The 16,376-nt window shown below is 41.0% G+C and overlaps 1 long non-coding RNA gene across 5 annotated transcripts in view; it reads left to right on the top strand.

Annotated features, from left to right (window-relative positions):
* LOC144305736 (uncharacterized) overlaps positions 1-16,376 on the top strand; it is a 43,011-nt gene that overhangs the window by 6,907 nt on the left and 19,728 nt on the right. For 3 of the 5 annotated variants that reach the window (XR_013372809.1, XR_013372810.1, XR_013372811.1), the window contains exons 2-5: positions 11,307-11,343; positions 11,919-12,181; positions 12,993-13,093; positions 14,104-14,272. This is a non-coding gene — a long non-coding RNA (uncharacterized LOC144305736). The remainder of the gene's footprint in view (positions 1-11,306; positions 11,344-11,918; positions 12,182-12,992; positions 13,094-14,103; positions 14,273-16,376) is intronic. The other 2 variants (XR_013372812.1, XR_013372813.1) reach the window with 1 other exon arrangement.

The following is a 16,376-nucleotide window of genomic DNA, read 5'->3' on the forward strand; positions in this document are numbered from 1 at the left end:
CTCTGAATTCCCCTGACTCAAAAGCACCAGTGTTTGCCATCTGCAGAGCATTTTATAGTCCTTTTCACACACAGCATCTCAGTTAACCTATGCATCAATCCTATAAGGTAAGCAATGCAGGTATTATCTCTGTTTTAAAGGGTAGGAAACTCAAGGGATTGGCTGTTTTGTCTTGTCTAAATCCTGTAGCTTGTCAATAGCAAGACCCAGAACCAGAATTTGAGGTTCTAATTTTCAATGCAGTGTTTCCAGTTCATAGATCTCCCTCCCCACAGAGAGACAATCTGAAATGAATTCTTCTTTAAAACATATGATTTGAATATTTTTACTGGTGAAGGTTAGAAATAGCACTTTGAAACCTGTCAAGTGATAAAACAGATAGGCCCTGAGCCAAGATTAAACAAAGGAGACAGGGAAAGTATAATCAAATATTGCCTAGAAACTAAACGCAGCTATGAAGGCTTTATTGCTTATTGACTTGCCTTTTTATTCCTCTGTATGATTTGACTTTCTATTTATGCATTATCTGGTTTTAGAATTCAGGAAGAAAATTTGCATTCATATAGAAATTCACATCATGTCACAGGCAAGTAGACCTATCATTTGTAAAATGAGGATAATGGTGCTTCTTTTGCAGGATTATCATGAGACTTAAATAAGAATATGTGAAATTTCTAACACAGAGCCTTAATAAACATCCGTTCCCTGGAAAAATTCATTATATGCCTCACTCTCTATCTCCATTTCCTCATCTCTCAACACCTTTCAATTTTCTTAAATAGAAACCTGTCTATCTGATGCCACCAATGACCTCCATATTCCCAATCCCAACAGACATGTTCCAGGTCTTAGCTTACTGGACTTCTCTGCTGCATTTGATGCTGTTGACTACTCTGCCTCTGTGAAACTCTGTACTCCTTTGATTTTTGTGGAAATATAAATCAGGGATAATCAGTACTTACGATCATAAATGATCACTGGTGAAAAGAATGAATTCAACCTTAATGGTAGCTAGAGGAAAACAATCATGTCAGAGGAAACTTGGACTCTGGAGAAATTACTCTGGCCCCCTTTCAATGATGTTCCTTCTCTCAGGGTAAGGAGTCTGCAAGGCCCAAGACCAGGATCCTAGCATACTTCCTCAAATAGCTTTCCAAGGCTTTGACAATCCTCTTGCCCAAATTCTTGCCCACCATCAGGGTGATCACACCTAACACTGAGGGATGGCAGGGAAGCAGCTGTTTTCAACAGTGTGAGCAGAACTTAGACATACAGATTGGAGTGCATACAACCACACACTTGCACACAAGGTCCTTCATAATTTGCCTGTGGGTCTCAGAAGGAAAGTGATAAACCATGGCCAGTGGCTGATCTCCCCGTGTTGCCACATTCCAGCATGGAATTCTGAGGAGTAAGAGAACTCCAATTACAATGAAGCCGTATTTTTCAAGATAAGAAAGGAAAAAGTACATTAAAACCTTTCTAACTTGAGCTATAACTCTTAAATATTTAGACATAAAGTATGTAGCCTCCATTTGCTCTCTTATCCCAGACCACAAACATTAGGCATAGGCCTGTGTGGGAGCTGAGTGTTCACATTCGCCAAGACAGTGACTGGCTTTCACCTTGGGTGCCACCTCCAGTGCACCCATCAAGCATGCTTGAGAACTGCATTGAGAGCCAGCAGGGAGGAATTCCTGGACAGATTAGTTATGGGCACAATTAACACCTTCCTTGACCCATCACACTTCTTCATTTGATGTAAGAGAAAATTAAAGTCAAGAGCAGCTAAAATACTCTTCCAGGATAGCACTAGGATTCAGGTCTTCTGACTCCAGGTCCTAGCAGGATAGCACTAGGATTCAGGTCTTCTGACTCCAGGTCCTGCCCTTTGCTTTTGCAATGCTGGAAGCAGGACATGTCTCCATTAGCTGCTAGGCTTGTATGCAGAAAGAATATATAACAGAATGGGACAATTAATTTAAAAATATGCCATGTAAGGAAGATGCAAGTACAGGGATTTTCTAACAAAGCCAGTGTTCTAAATTATGTAGAAATTACTCTGGTTTAATTTTAAGGAAAAGGATATGAACAATCAGTTTGGAGACACAAGGAAATATCTTAATAGGAAGACTGAGTTTGAGGAATCTAAATGGGGATACACTAGTTGGATCTTTTAAGTTGGCTCTTTTAAGAGTACAGAAGCTAGGGGATCCCTGGGTGGCGCAGCGGTTTGGCGCCTGCCTTTGGCCCAGGGCGCGATCCTGGAGACCCGGGATCGAATCCCACATCGGGCTCCCGGTGCATGGAGCCTGCTTCTCCCTCTGCCTGTGTCTCTGCCTCTCTCTCTCTCACTGTGTGCCTATCATAAATAAATTTAAAAAAGAAAAAAAAAAAAAAAAAAAAAAAGAGTACAGAAGCTAATACCTAAAGTAACTCTTGTGACAGATCATAGGACATAAGTGACAAATATTCAGCGAACAGAAGAACATGACAAATGTGGTCTGGAAACCAGCTGCACAGCCTTGGACAAGTGAAAGCCCTTATCCTAAACTTCAGCTTCATTTGTGATACAAGGGCAATCATATTAGTTTATACTCTCGCTATGATGATTAAAGATGATAATGAGGTTAAAAACAAATACAGAGAGCAGGCATTTGTGTCATTGTCTTTGTGGACCCTGTATCATTCATTCAGCCACACAACAACCCTTTAGTGAGTATCCCGTTTGCACCAAGCACAGCTGTGCCGTGGGTCCCAACTTCCCCATCAGGGGGAAGAGAAACAAAGCCAGACACCACCAAGGTGGAGCTGGTACCCAGCCAACTAGACTGCAATCCTCATTTTGAATCCACATTCAGGCTTGTCACCCCTAGAAATCAGGTTAGTTCTGAGAATGTTTCCAGTCTTTCTCACGGGAAGGTAAGAAAACCTCTGTGGATAATAGTGCTTTGTTTGGTGTCAGAGGCAGTTCCATGCAGTGGTTAGACATATGCTGTGCATCCCAACAGCCTGCGTTCAATGTTCGGCTATGCCACAGCCTCTTCATCTGTAAAATGAGAATAATAATAGTGCGTCTTCATAGAGTTGGAGTGAGGTCTAAATCAATTAACATATGTTAACATAGCTAAAACAGGGCCTGGCACATGCTCTGTGCTTCATAAATGTTAATTATTGTTATTTAAATCTCTACTAATCACTGGCACCCAGGAGTCTCCTATTTCTATTGCAGGCATGGGCCTGGTCCCTTTGTAAGTGTTCCCGCACTGGGTGTTGCTTAGAAGAACTACCGTATGAAGAACCTCAAGCTATCAGCTTGATAAGCCAATTATAGGCACATAGAAAAATTCCAATACCCACCCTGGCACCACTTAACGCAGGGTCTAGCTTGCCCATAACAACCTGTTTCATCCCTGAGTTAGCCCAGCCGTTCCCCCTTCAGTCTCACAGGTGAAGAAAACAACCAGGCATTTAAAATGAAAATACTCGTTCCAAATCCTTTGAGCCAATGATTCCCCTTCTGGGAAGCCATCTTAAGGTAAATTACCATCCTAAGAGAAATTCAGAGGTATAGGTACAAGCATCTTTGTAACAGGAACTAAAACTGATGCTTCACCTGAAGCACAAAGACACAACAGTTGCTCCATTCCAAAGGAGAGATGAGTCTAAATGCAAAATTTCTCAAGGATTTAGCTGAAAATTGGTTATACAAGTCTCCTAAATTCCTGACTCACAATGGAGATTCAAAGAGGGCTGAGAGAGCGAGGAGCAGGAGGGTTTTTGAAGAGAGTATCTTGAGAGGACTTGTGCCATGGGTCCCTCTTCCAAGCTTGTTAAATGGTCTTGTTGAATCCCTCCTGGGGTCTGAAATCAAGGGAAAGCACCACTTCCCTCTTTGGTGGGGAAGATGGAAAATCTGCTTGAGGTTCTCTCCCTCTCCCTTTCCCTCTGCCTCTCCCCCCAGGTTCTAAAATAAATAAATAAAATCTTAAAAAAAATAAAGTACAAGTATTAAGTATTACATTTAAATGTGGAATATCAAATTATATATATGGTATGATTTTAATCATGTAAGATATATATGGTTACCTAATGACCATAATCATACACACACACACACACACACACACACATAATGGAAGACATATTGCAAGTTAACAATAGCTATCTCTGGAGATATGAAGGAGGAATTTTTTATTTTCTGCTGTATACTTCTTTATCATTCATAATGACAACGAACTAGTTCTAGGGTCCATTCTCTAACATTACTTGGCACAAGCTGTTTTGCTGGATTCTACCTCCAGAAAATCTTGAATGAATTTCTTTCTTGGCCTCTTCACACTATCCTATCCCTTTCCCCCTTTTGGTGTGCCCTTTTCTTCACCATCTCTGCCTTCAAAAGTCTCCTGTCAATTTTGCTCACTTCATACCACATCATCTTGACCTCAGGATATCTTTATTCCCCTTGTTTTTCTTCTCAGTGAACTTCTGCTATGGATTTACACTCAAACATCCACAACCCCGTGCTATCCAGGAGATAAGTTCATGGCCAAAATAAAACATGGCAATTCTACAATATACACATTTTTATAACATACACATAACTGGAAAAAGAAAAGCCATCGTGGAGAAGGAACTCAACCCCGATGAAAACACAGAGAGCTATAGCATTCAATGCCATCCTCCCCTGGTGAGATCAAGTCAGTTTTGCTCCACAGCAAGAGTAGTAGTGATGGTTTTTACCCAAAAGGGCCTCTAATCTCAGACATACAGAAGTAGAAACCTAAGTCACTGAGCATCTCTACTACCTAGCCATCTCTTTTTTATCTTGCTTCCTTTTCTCCTTCTCATGCCCATTCCCCAGTCACACCTGGGAATGCTCAGTGGCACTACCTAATGCCCAGCAGTCAAGAAGTCAATAATGTCCATAGTCATGCTGTCTGATATGGACCACTTCTCTACAGGTCATCCCTTGTTCAGTGTCTGCAAACTGTGTTCTGCAAACCATTAATTCCAAGACATGTGATTCATTAAATATTTTTTTATGCCCTTCAGAAAAGTAATTCCTTGAAATTTGTTCAACCCAGAATTTTTCACACTTTCTTTTTGACCAGTTTAAGCAACTGCTGTTCTGGGGAATCCTGTTTGAGAAGTACACTCTGACTTCAACCAGCAAGTTATTGCTAAGGAAGTAGGTGGCTCTGGGAGGCCACTTTGTTCTTTCCAGAGAGTCTTCCTGACATAAATCTTTCTACTTTCCCATTAACTATGGAGAAACTGCCTACTGTTGTCAAAGAGACTCACCCCACCCATTTTAACCAGAGATAGCTAAAATGAAGGAAAAGTTAGCCCATGATTGGTGGATGCACTGAAGTCAGAGGACTTTTTGAAGTAAAGTAATCACATGGAGCATTTTTCTGGACTTTCTTACTTTGCACATCAATGCTTTATCATTTTGTGAGTGATTTCTCCACTATATTCCTGGAAGATGCCACCATTCATCTTGTTGAAGTCCAAAGTTGGATTGATTTAAATGGGTCCTATAACTGATGAAAGCTTGTTACCACAGGCAGGAAAGGCAAGTTGTGTAAAGAAAAGGAAAATGAACATTTACCTAAACCTATAAATTCAGGCACTGGGATCTCCCTGGTCCTTAAAGTTACCTGGAAGTGACAACTCCCTAACTCCTTTCCTGTCAGCAAGCCACCAAGGAGTCATCCCCAAGGCCTGAGTACATGTGGCAGCATGAAAAACCTTTGGAACCACTAACACAGCAGAGCACCTAGAGTGGACCCAGGGTACCTCATAGGTCCTTTTTCCTTTGGCACACAGACCATTTTCTATAGGGATTCCAGAATCCTATAAGATTCTCTAGGGTCTTCTGCAGGAATTGGCATATCACTTGGGACTTTATCACCCACACCTATAATCTTTACATTCTGAAGATACTCCATTCCTCTGGATCACAAAACGACCGAGCCTTGTATTTTCTGACACAGTGAGTTTGTTGTTCTTGTTGCTTTAGGTTTGTTTGTTTGTTTGTTTGTTTGTTTTTTGAGCGCAGGCATAATTTCACTATATAGTGCTCAAAACTTTCTTCTTATACATATGTGATATTTATTTCATCCAATTTTATGTTTCTCAGATACTAATCTCTTAAAACGTTGGCTTTATCTCCATGTTCCCACTTTTGAAACTGAGCAGGGAAAGTCCCAAGTGCTAAGCATTAGCAGATAAACACTTACATCCAGGGGGAATCAGAGACACTTTTAAGACCAGCTGGAAACCATTTCATAAATGTGTGGAAAGGGTTTCCTTTTATAATCTATATTTCATTTTAGAGCCATGTGACTGATAGTGGGAAAAAGTTTGTGGTTAAAACACAATACATGAACAACAGAATACTGTAAGCAGAAGGGATATAAAAGATGTTATATGAGAAAAAACACAAAAGGTATAAATAATATATTGAGGACGTCACTGATTGTGAGCAGCTAAGTCACTTAGAGTCACTAAAATCATTTGTTATTTATGTTATTTATGGATTTTTACAAACCACCATTCTTCCTTTCTCCCAAATGTGCTCTGAATGAATGACAGAGGGCCCATGCTGTCCTTCTTTGGCTACTCTGGGTAATTTAGAGGTTCAGCAATTTTCCTAATGAAAAAAAAAATCAAATTCATAAAAAATGTTTACGGACTGCCTTGGCAGAGGGCCTGAGACCATATTCAGGATGTGATACAACACATTTATGTGATTGCTTTCTTTTTCAACACACATTGGAGCTCTCCAAAATTGGTTTTGCCTCTATTCCAAACTCTGTTGGCACAGCTCTTTTCCTAGGTCCTCTGATGGAGTTAAAGTATCCACCATTGGAGTCTTATCCAAGGAAACAGATGATGTGAGTGAAAAAGATCCAAATGGTAATAATCTAATATGGTTGCCGGGTGGGAATTTACCTCTGAGAACACTACCAAGCAAATCATCCCTGATGCCACAAGACAGAAAGGCTCAAAGCCTCAAAATTGAATATGCTGAAAATTGCACGATTTAGTAAATATATTTAAAATACACCATGAAAAAAAATAATAATAATAAAATAAAATAAAATAAAATAAAATAAAATAAAATAAAATAAAATAAAATACACCATGAGAGGGGCTCCTGGGTGGTGCAGTTAGTTAAGCATCTGACTCTTGGTTTCTATTCACGTCCTGATCTCAGGGTCATGAGAGCAGGCTCTGCATCAGCCTCTGCACTCAGCATGGAGCCTGCTTAAGACTCCCTCTCTCTCTCTGCCTCTCCTTCTCTCTTTTTCTCTGTCTCTGTCAAATAAATCTTTAAAAAATAAAATAAAATACACCATAAGAAACAGAGCGAAAGAGTTGAACACACTCAGAAAAAGGCCACCCAAGTGGGTGGGAGGACCATACTCGTATCTCTTCTCTCTCTTCCTTTCTCTCCTTTCTCTCTTTCTCTCCCTCTCTCCCACATCAGCCTATCCCACAAATGGTATGCTTATGAAGACCAGAGATAAGGTTGCACCAAGGAGGCCAACAGACAGAAGGTGCCCTGGGATAACGACACACACGTGTTCTATCAAAGATACACACAGGGAAGTTCACCTGGCCACAGCTATAGCTTCCCAATTAGTCTACAGAAGCTCTGGCTTTGATGTTCATTTGGGGGGAATAATACATGGGACCAAAATGGGTGTCACTGATGGGTAGCCATCTAGGGATGACATAGCTATTGGTCCAGAGGTGACACGATCATGACTTGATCCTTCCATCCCTTTCTATCTATAGGTAACATTCGTGTCTTTTCCCATCATATATTTCACTTATTCTTTTTTTACTATATTTTATAGATTGCTAATTTACTGTCTATGTGGAACACATCGCATGATTTCTGCCTGTCTCACAAGCTATTTCCTTACACCGTATCTTTACTTACCATCCTAAGATAACATCCTAGGAGTTTCACCAATATCTCAAAAGCTCTTGGCTCACTTTCTGTGTACTTTCAACATTTCTTGTGAGCTTTACTTTCCCATTTGCTTTCTTATCTTCCACAGAAGAATCAAATATATCAAACAGACAAAACTAAATATAGACTGTACAAGTGGTATAGCAAATGTATATTACATACAAACCTTTTCTTGTGCCTTACAATAGAACCCACAGGGAATATCTCAAGAGGCAGTGAAACACTCAGCATGGTCTTGAGGCTTTCTCTCATGTTTTACAAACTGATTCCTTCTAAGAAACCATGAATAATTGGTCCAAGTGTATTTTGAGTATCAGTCTTAGGGGCTTGACCTGAAACAAGAAGACTGATTATCCAATGAAGTCTCAGGGACCACAAACCATTTCAACTCCAATTTGGGGTCATTTAGTTGAGCATGTACAAAAGACAGCCCTTGGCCTAATTCTCCTTGGAATATTTATTTAATATAAATCCCCATGTAGATAGAAAAAGAGCCTGAAACCCTCATCTCACTGAGACAACATATAAAATTAAGAGTATAGAATGTGGCTAAACTAATGCTCCAGTGATCACAGGACTCGGCAGTCCCTGTGCTAGAATGCCGGAAACAGAATCATTCCATTGCTGCCTCTATACGATGGAGATTTAGCCAAGGCATTGCTTCCACCTAACCTCGTGTTACATGGCCCATCTGTACCAGAAGGGCAGGTAAATCTGCAGAAAGCAAGAAGGGTAGGAGAACCTCTGGCCTAGTTCAAGAGTTCCCCCAATGCTTTGCTTTCTCCAGTATGGCACAGTCTCTGAAGACACACCTACCTAAGGTCAAATCCCAGCTGTTTAACCCCCATTGGCTGTATGATCCTAAACAAGTTCCTTAACCCCTCTGAACCTCAGCTTCTTCATCTATAAATCAATAAGTATAATAAGGCCCACCTATAAGAGTTGTGGTGAGGATTGAATGGAATGATTTACACCAACAGCATAGCACCCTAAACCTTAGCACATACCAGTCTGATAGTTGGTGCAATCATTGCTATTATAATTGCTGTTGTTGTTGTTGCTGTAACTATTAGCAAGGCCAGCCCTGGAGCAAGAATTATTATTTCAGGAGCAGTGTTCCAAAAATGCATCCCTACCTACTGAATAGTGCCCCAAACCCCTTCAATGAAATAAAGCCTTTTATTTCAGAATTGGTGAAGGACCTTAAAATGAGACTATCTTCCTGGAATTGCAATATATTGACTTAAACTCACACAAAGGCTCAAATGTCTATGGTAAATGCCTTTTCTAGTAGAGGTTTTGAAAATGACAGAATAAGAAATAGAAGAAATCTGGAAAACGAGAGGGTCAGAGAGACAACTGGAAACATTTGGCCCAGTGCACAGGCTTTGAAATCAGACAGAATGGGTCTGATTCCAGACTCTTGTCACACCACTGTCAGTGTGATCCTTTTTAACCCTTCTGAATCTCAACATCCTCATTCATAAAATGGGCATAATTATTGTACCTACCTCCTAGCGCTCTTACAACAGTTCAAAGAAATACAGCATATGAAACACATCAGCTGACACATAGTTCTCACTACGGAGAACTTTTATAGTGCTGCCCAGAGCTGACTCTCGTTCTCTCATACCAGATTTTCCCTTCTGGCTAGTGCTGGCTTTCCTACAGATCATGAGCAGAAAGATTCAGAGGATTTTAAGATTGGATTTCTGTATGAAAGAAATAGCAAATAGAAGCTATATGTTGATGATTCAACTTAGCTGAGAATCTGGACACTATCAACCCTGCTACCACTGCTAAAAGACAGCTAGTGTCTCTACCTCTGGATGAAGTTCTGGGCCAGAAATTTTCTCCAGTTTATACAGCCATGAGTGGGCTTCCAGGCTTGGGATCTCCCCAGACTGTGGAATTCACCAAGGTCAGGATGGTTAGAAAATGGACCCGGGACTTCTGCTCTGCTCTACAGTCTGGAATCCTCTCTGAGCCTCTGGGTGTGTTCCTCAGGAACCTGGTCTCAGCTGAAGCATGGGAACAGACCCCTCAGATCCTTGAGGCCATCCCTGAGCCCCCAGGGTTAATCTGGGAAAGGAGGAGGGCAGGCAGGAGCTCTCAGGACTCTTGCACAGCTAAAGTTTCTGCTTCTACCACTTTCTCAACACTGGATGTGTTCCCCCTCAGGGCCCTGGGAGAGAGAGAACAGCGCCACACAGGTTTTGTGAATTGAGGTTTTTTCTAGTAACTCAAATTTGAAAAGGGGAAGAGAATCCCAACATCGATGGTGGGGAGTAGAAAGTAGGAGAAACACATTGTCAACAAAATTCTCTGCAGAATAGTGAAAGTAATTACCACATTATATAGTCCTCACCTTGTGCCTGGCCGTGGTCTCAGGGCTTAGTTCATTCAGTCCTCACAATAACCTTACAAGGTAGTTGGTAATGTTTTCCCCATTTTATAGTTAAGGAAACAGAGGAGCAGCGAAGTTGAGTAACTTGCCAAAGGTTGCATAGCCAGTGAGCAGTAAAGGCAGGATCCAAAGACAGACACGCTGGCACTGGAGTCTGTGTACTTTACCATTGTGCTAAACCATAATGACAACAAATGTTTATTGAGCACTATCTCGCAGGCACTGCACTAACTGCCTGTTTTACATGGATCGTGTCGTTTGATCTTCGCAGTAACCCCATATGGTATTACTTTAATTCCCATTTCACAGGTCAGTTAACTAGAGTTTGGAGACATGGAGTGATTTGTCCCAAGTCTCAGAAATTACTTTGTCCAGGTCTATGAAGAGGAAAATTACTAGGCTGAAAGAACTCCTTTGCCATCCCACACTGCAAAGCAGAAGTCTTGAGTTGTTGCTAATGAGTAGACAGTAAGCAGTTTTCTCAACATCTACTTCAAGGGCTCTTCATTTTGTTGTTTATGGATCTCAGGGCTTATTTAAACAAAACAGGTCTATTTGAGGATACAGAGTTTTCATGCTATGCCGTCTTTTACTGTTTAGTCTGTTCATGCTGCATCATGCCATAGTTGTATTTGCATTACTTCTACCCAGATGTGAAAGACATTAGCTAACGAGGTCTGTGCTTATGTCAGAGAGGGAGGGGACTCCATTACTCCTGAGAGTGACAATAGCCCTTTCTGCTTCTTCTGATTGTCCAAAACCCATGCCAGCTGATGAGGCTTGCCTATAGTAAGTGGTTCTAGTGTTCTAAGTGCCTAAAAATAAAGCAGCTCTAAGAATCCCATAGTTCTGATGAGATTTTTTTTTCTTTCTTTTTGCAACTGGTATTTGGCTGCAATCACTCCTCAGACATGCTGTAGCTCCTCCTGTGGCTTCCTCAAGAGTGGTGAGTTGATGGTATTTTTGGTTTGGGGTTTGAGGTAGAAGTTTCAGGGAGGAAACAATGAAGCAGCCTGTGATTTCTTCTCAAGTCACGTGCACAATTTACATCAACTCTGAAAAGACTGAAATTAGATGTAAGAAGGTCAAGGGCACCTGGGTGACTCAGTGGTTGAGCGTCTGCCTTTGGCTCAGGTTGTGATCCTGGGGTCCTGGGATCGAGTATTGCATCAGGCACCCCATAGGGAGGCTGCTTCTCCCTCTGTCTGTGTCTCTGCCTCTCTCTCTGTGACTCTCATGAATAAATAAATAAAATCTTTTATAAATAAATATAAATAAATGTAAGGAGGTCAGCCAGGCCTGACTCTGACATAGGAGACTGAGGTACATGCCCCCTGAAAATCCAGTTTGCAGAAATCACAGCTGTGTCTGAGTGATGACAAAAATAACTTCACTCTGAAACATAAAGAGGGATGTCACTTGGGATGGGAAGGATTTTTGGGGGGATTTTCCTATAGGATCCAGTGCAATATGTCAGGTCATCTCCTATAGATCTCTTTTGCTTTCCTTTTGTAATTCCAGAACTATCCTGAGCCCTGGCCTCATCACTCAGACCTCCAGCCCTGGCAACCATCAGGACCCAGACATGGCTAACAGAGACCTACCAGTTCTCCAGGCCCTTTCTTTCTCCCTTTTGCTCTCATGTGCTTTCATTTAAAATATCTCAGATTCATCAGTTCCATTCACCCATCTTTTTCCCACAGATCCCCTGAATAAAGGAGAAGCAGACACTGTTTGCATGAGGAAGCCTGTTCTGATTGTGTCAGTGCTAAACCTCCTCAGTGGTAAATAAATCACCCCAGTCTCCATAGTTACTAACCTCAATCATGTCATGAGCTTCAGACACACAGTAAAAATAAAGATACTTGAGGCTGCATGAACATCAGACTTCATGAGCCTCTGAGGTGACTTGGACTTAGTCCTCAGGCCAGACAACTCGGTTTCCAGAGCCTGATTTTTCATGATTATTCTCTTATTCTTTTGTCTGTGTATAGCTGGTATCAAGGGAAATGGCTGATGTGTAAGAGACATTGACACCAAAGTACTTCGGTGGATAAACAGAAATAAGACTGACATAAATCTATCAACGAGTCAGGGGCAGGGCAGGAGGGCGGCTGGGCTCAATCAGTTAAGCGTCTGCCTTCGGATCAGGTCATGATCCCAAGGTCCTGGGATTGAGTCCCACATCATGCTCCCTGCTTATGGGGGAGGCTGCTCCTTCCTCTCCCTCTGCCTGCCACTCCTCCTGCTTTGGTTCCTTTTCTCTGTCTGCCAAATAAATAAATAAAATCTTTTTTATATATTTATATATATAAATATATTTATAGTTATAGATATGTATTTTGATATATTTTATATCAATCATATATATAGATATAGATATATACATATATCAATGAGTCATTTATCTGCCACCAGCCTGAATAATGTTTTTTCAAATGGAATTTTCTTTTCAGATCTTAGCTCTGGTTAGCAAACTGACAGATGAAAACATAGCAGGTTGCCAGAATTTTTATGATTACTTTCTTCCCAGTCCAATACATAACGTAACAGTTATAAAAACAAAGAAAAGTGTCCAATGTCTTTTCCATACAGGAATCCTTTCTACAATATCCCTGAAGGGCTATTATCAAATCTCCACTGGAATAATATCCATGACAAAGTTGACCACAGCCTTAGGGGAGAGCTCTCGCTGGGTGAGTGCGTGCGTGTGTGTGTGTGTGTGTGTGTGTGTGTGTGTGTATGTGTTTAGTCTTCTTTATGTTGCGTTTATTGCTTTCTGATTCACTAACGTCATTTCCTGGGTTTGCCTTCCACAAGAGCAGAATGTGCAGCCTTAAGTTTTCAGTCACTCAAGGCAAACTAAAAGAGCATTAAACACAGACCAGGAGGCCTGTGATCTAGTCCCAGCATCCCTATTGAACTGACAGGCTACTTTGAGCAAGTGAGGTTAACCTGTTAAAGCCTTAGTTCTCATTTGTAAAATGAGAACAATAGCTACCAGTCTACCTGACAAGGCCCATGGAAGAATCAAGTTAAATAATAAAAATGAAAGAGCTTTTTAAAAAAGATTTTATTTATTTATTCATGAGAGGCACATAGAGAGAGGCAGAGACACAGGCAGAGAAGTGGGCTTCTCGAAGGGAACCCGATACGGGACTTGATCCCTGGATCTGGGATCACTCCCTGAGGGGAAGGCAAACCTCAACCACTGAGCTACCCAGGCATCCCTAAAAATAGCTGGTATTATCTTGGTATTTGCTGACATGATAGTTTCTAGATTTCTTTTGCCAGTTGTCCTCGCTTCAAAGCTTCTTACTTGTCATTGTCTCTTTTAAGCTCTGTGCTCAGAAAAATCCCCCAGAAATGGTAAAACTAGCAAAAGAGAAGGGACTGATCCCTCCGCTGCCTCTGAGGCTGAACACAGCACACCCCCTCAATTACTGCTGCCTCAGGTTACGCTGGTGTTTCCAGGGGCTTCTTCCAACTGTTATTACTCTAAGTTAAGGTCACTTACCACTTCTATGTCCTTTTCAGATGAATTTCTGTCAAATCAGGATTACCTTTTCCTGAGTCCATTCAATGTTAAGGTTAACATGAATGAATTGTCTTATATTTACAGATCTTGAGTTTATCCCTATTGAACTCCATCTTATTAATATTAACTCATTATCAAGGAATAGAATGTTGTTTCATTATTCTTCAGCTACTTCAACTGACCTTTGGGCCATAAATGGGAGTTTCTGCAGCAGTGTGTGACAGGAAGACTTCAGAGAAGTCCCCAAAAGTTCAGTAAACAAAAACATTTGGAAAAAGATCTATGTACCACAGAAGGAAATCTCCTTAACCAAGGTCTCATAACTTACATTCCTGTGGTGAGAAAATATTGTTTTAATAAGATTTTATTGTTAAGATGATTGATCTAGTAAAGTATTTTTAGCATTAATAGACATTTCCGTTTCTAGAGAGTCCCAAACATAATCACAGTTCCAAAGTTTGCAAACATCTTTCTATGTTTAGAGTATATGGATTTTTTTAATTAAAATATTTTTTCAGTCAAACAACACCTATAGATTCACATTATCCATTATGTGAACCAGAGGTGATAAGACTTTTTCTAAAGGAGAAGCCAGTTACTGAGTCTGAAAGCATGGATGGACATCAGAAATGCTGCTTTATTATTGGCCTCTCCAAAGGGGATTGGCAGTGGCCAGGCAGAGGGGACAATATGCCACTCGCCTCCAATGGGCAAGATTAGGTAGGAGTCCCTTGGTTGCAAGTGAAACAAATCCATTGCTAAGTGACTTAACCAAAAAGGTAATTTCTTAGTTTATGTGGTAATTGAAATGTCCAGAAATTCCACTCCTAGGTGTATCCCCCATGCATATATGAAGATGTCAAGGGCAGCACTGTGTATGGTACAAAGGAGCTCAAGTCAACCTAGGAGCCCCAGCCACAGTCAGGTCAATGAGTTATACACAGTAATGCTATAGGAACTTAAAAACACAACATTAGGTTAAAGGGAGGGGTGAACTTAGTGAAGTCTATAATACAATGCCATTTATTTCTATTAAAAACACACACAAGGAGATCCCTGGGTGGCTCAGTGGTTTAGCGCCTGCCTTTGGCCCAGGGAGCGATCCTGGAGTCCCAGGATCGAGTCCCGCGTTAGGCTCCCAGCATGGAGCCTGCTTCTCCCTCCTCCTGTGTCTCTGCCTCTCTCTCTCTCTCTATGTCTATCATAAATAATAAATAAATATATATTTAAAAAAATAAATAAATAAAAACACACAAAACCATCTCAATATATGTTCTTCAATATTATGTACCTTTGAAAAACATAAAAGACATTTAAGTAGGGGCATATAATGGGGGGAGAATGTAAGAGGAGATGGGGGATGAGAGAGAGAAATAATTTTTAAAATGAGAGATGGTTGGGGGCACCTAGGTGGCTTAGTCGGTTAAGTGTCTAACTTTGATCTCGGCTCAGGTGTTGATCTCAGGGTCACTAGATCAAGCCCCATGTCAAGCTCTGCACTGGGCATGGATCCTGCTTAAGATTCTCTCTCTCCCTCTCCCCCTGCATCTGCCCTCCTAAAAAATAATATTAAAATAAAATGAGAGGTGGTGACCATTGATGATATATGCCAAGAATTGAGGGGTATGATTAACTCAACTCCATGTCCCAATAGTGCAAGAATTTTTTTTTAACATTTTTCATCAAACAGTGTATCATGAATCAGGTAGTCTCCATCTCTTAGGTCACTTCTCTCTGCATTGGCTTCCTTTTCCAGTGAGTTCTCTCACATGGAGGGAAAGAAGCAGTAGATTCATGTGATGTTTACAGTTCATGGTCTCAGGAGGAGAAAGACTTCCAAAATTCCTGCCTCTCTCTAGACAAGGTCTTAACTCTAGTTGGGTCATGTAGACCTGTAGACCCATCACTGTCACCTGAAAACAGAACATTCAAATTGGTCAGCCTATTCAGGCACCTACCTTTCTTGTGGGGGTAGCAAGGTCCTTTGATTGACAGTCTCTGTCCTGGGTACCACCAGCCACTACAGCAAAGCATCTCTAGCACAATTCTGGGATCCAAAGAAGTCCTAGGCAGTCCAGAGATAACATTACTCTTACAAAAAGTTGTTTATTAATCGTGCTAGACTGTATAGAGTGCAAACAGAAAATTAGGTTTAGTTTCTTTTTCTCTCATTCTTATGCTTCAAACTTGCTGTCAGATCTTTTTCCTGACCCCAGACAACATCTTGAGAAAAATGTGTAACTTTTCTAGGTCCTTTTTATTTTCGTAACAATCATATGTCAAGGTATCATCCAGGTTCAATCTTCCTTAATAGCCAAACTTCTCTCTTTCCTGTTGTTCAAATCTTCCTCCCTTACATTCTAGATCAGGTCCTAATGGGTTCCAGTAACCTGCAACAGGGAAGTGGAATACACTTCTTTTTCCAACCACACCCCAACCTT

This window comes from Canis aureus, chromosome 36 (assembly GCF_053574225.1).
Source record: "Canis aureus isolate CA01 chromosome 36, VMU_Caureus_v.1.0, whole genome shotgun sequence".
Lineage (NCBI taxonomy): Eukaryota > Metazoa > Chordata > Mammalia > Carnivora > Canidae > Canis > Canis aureus.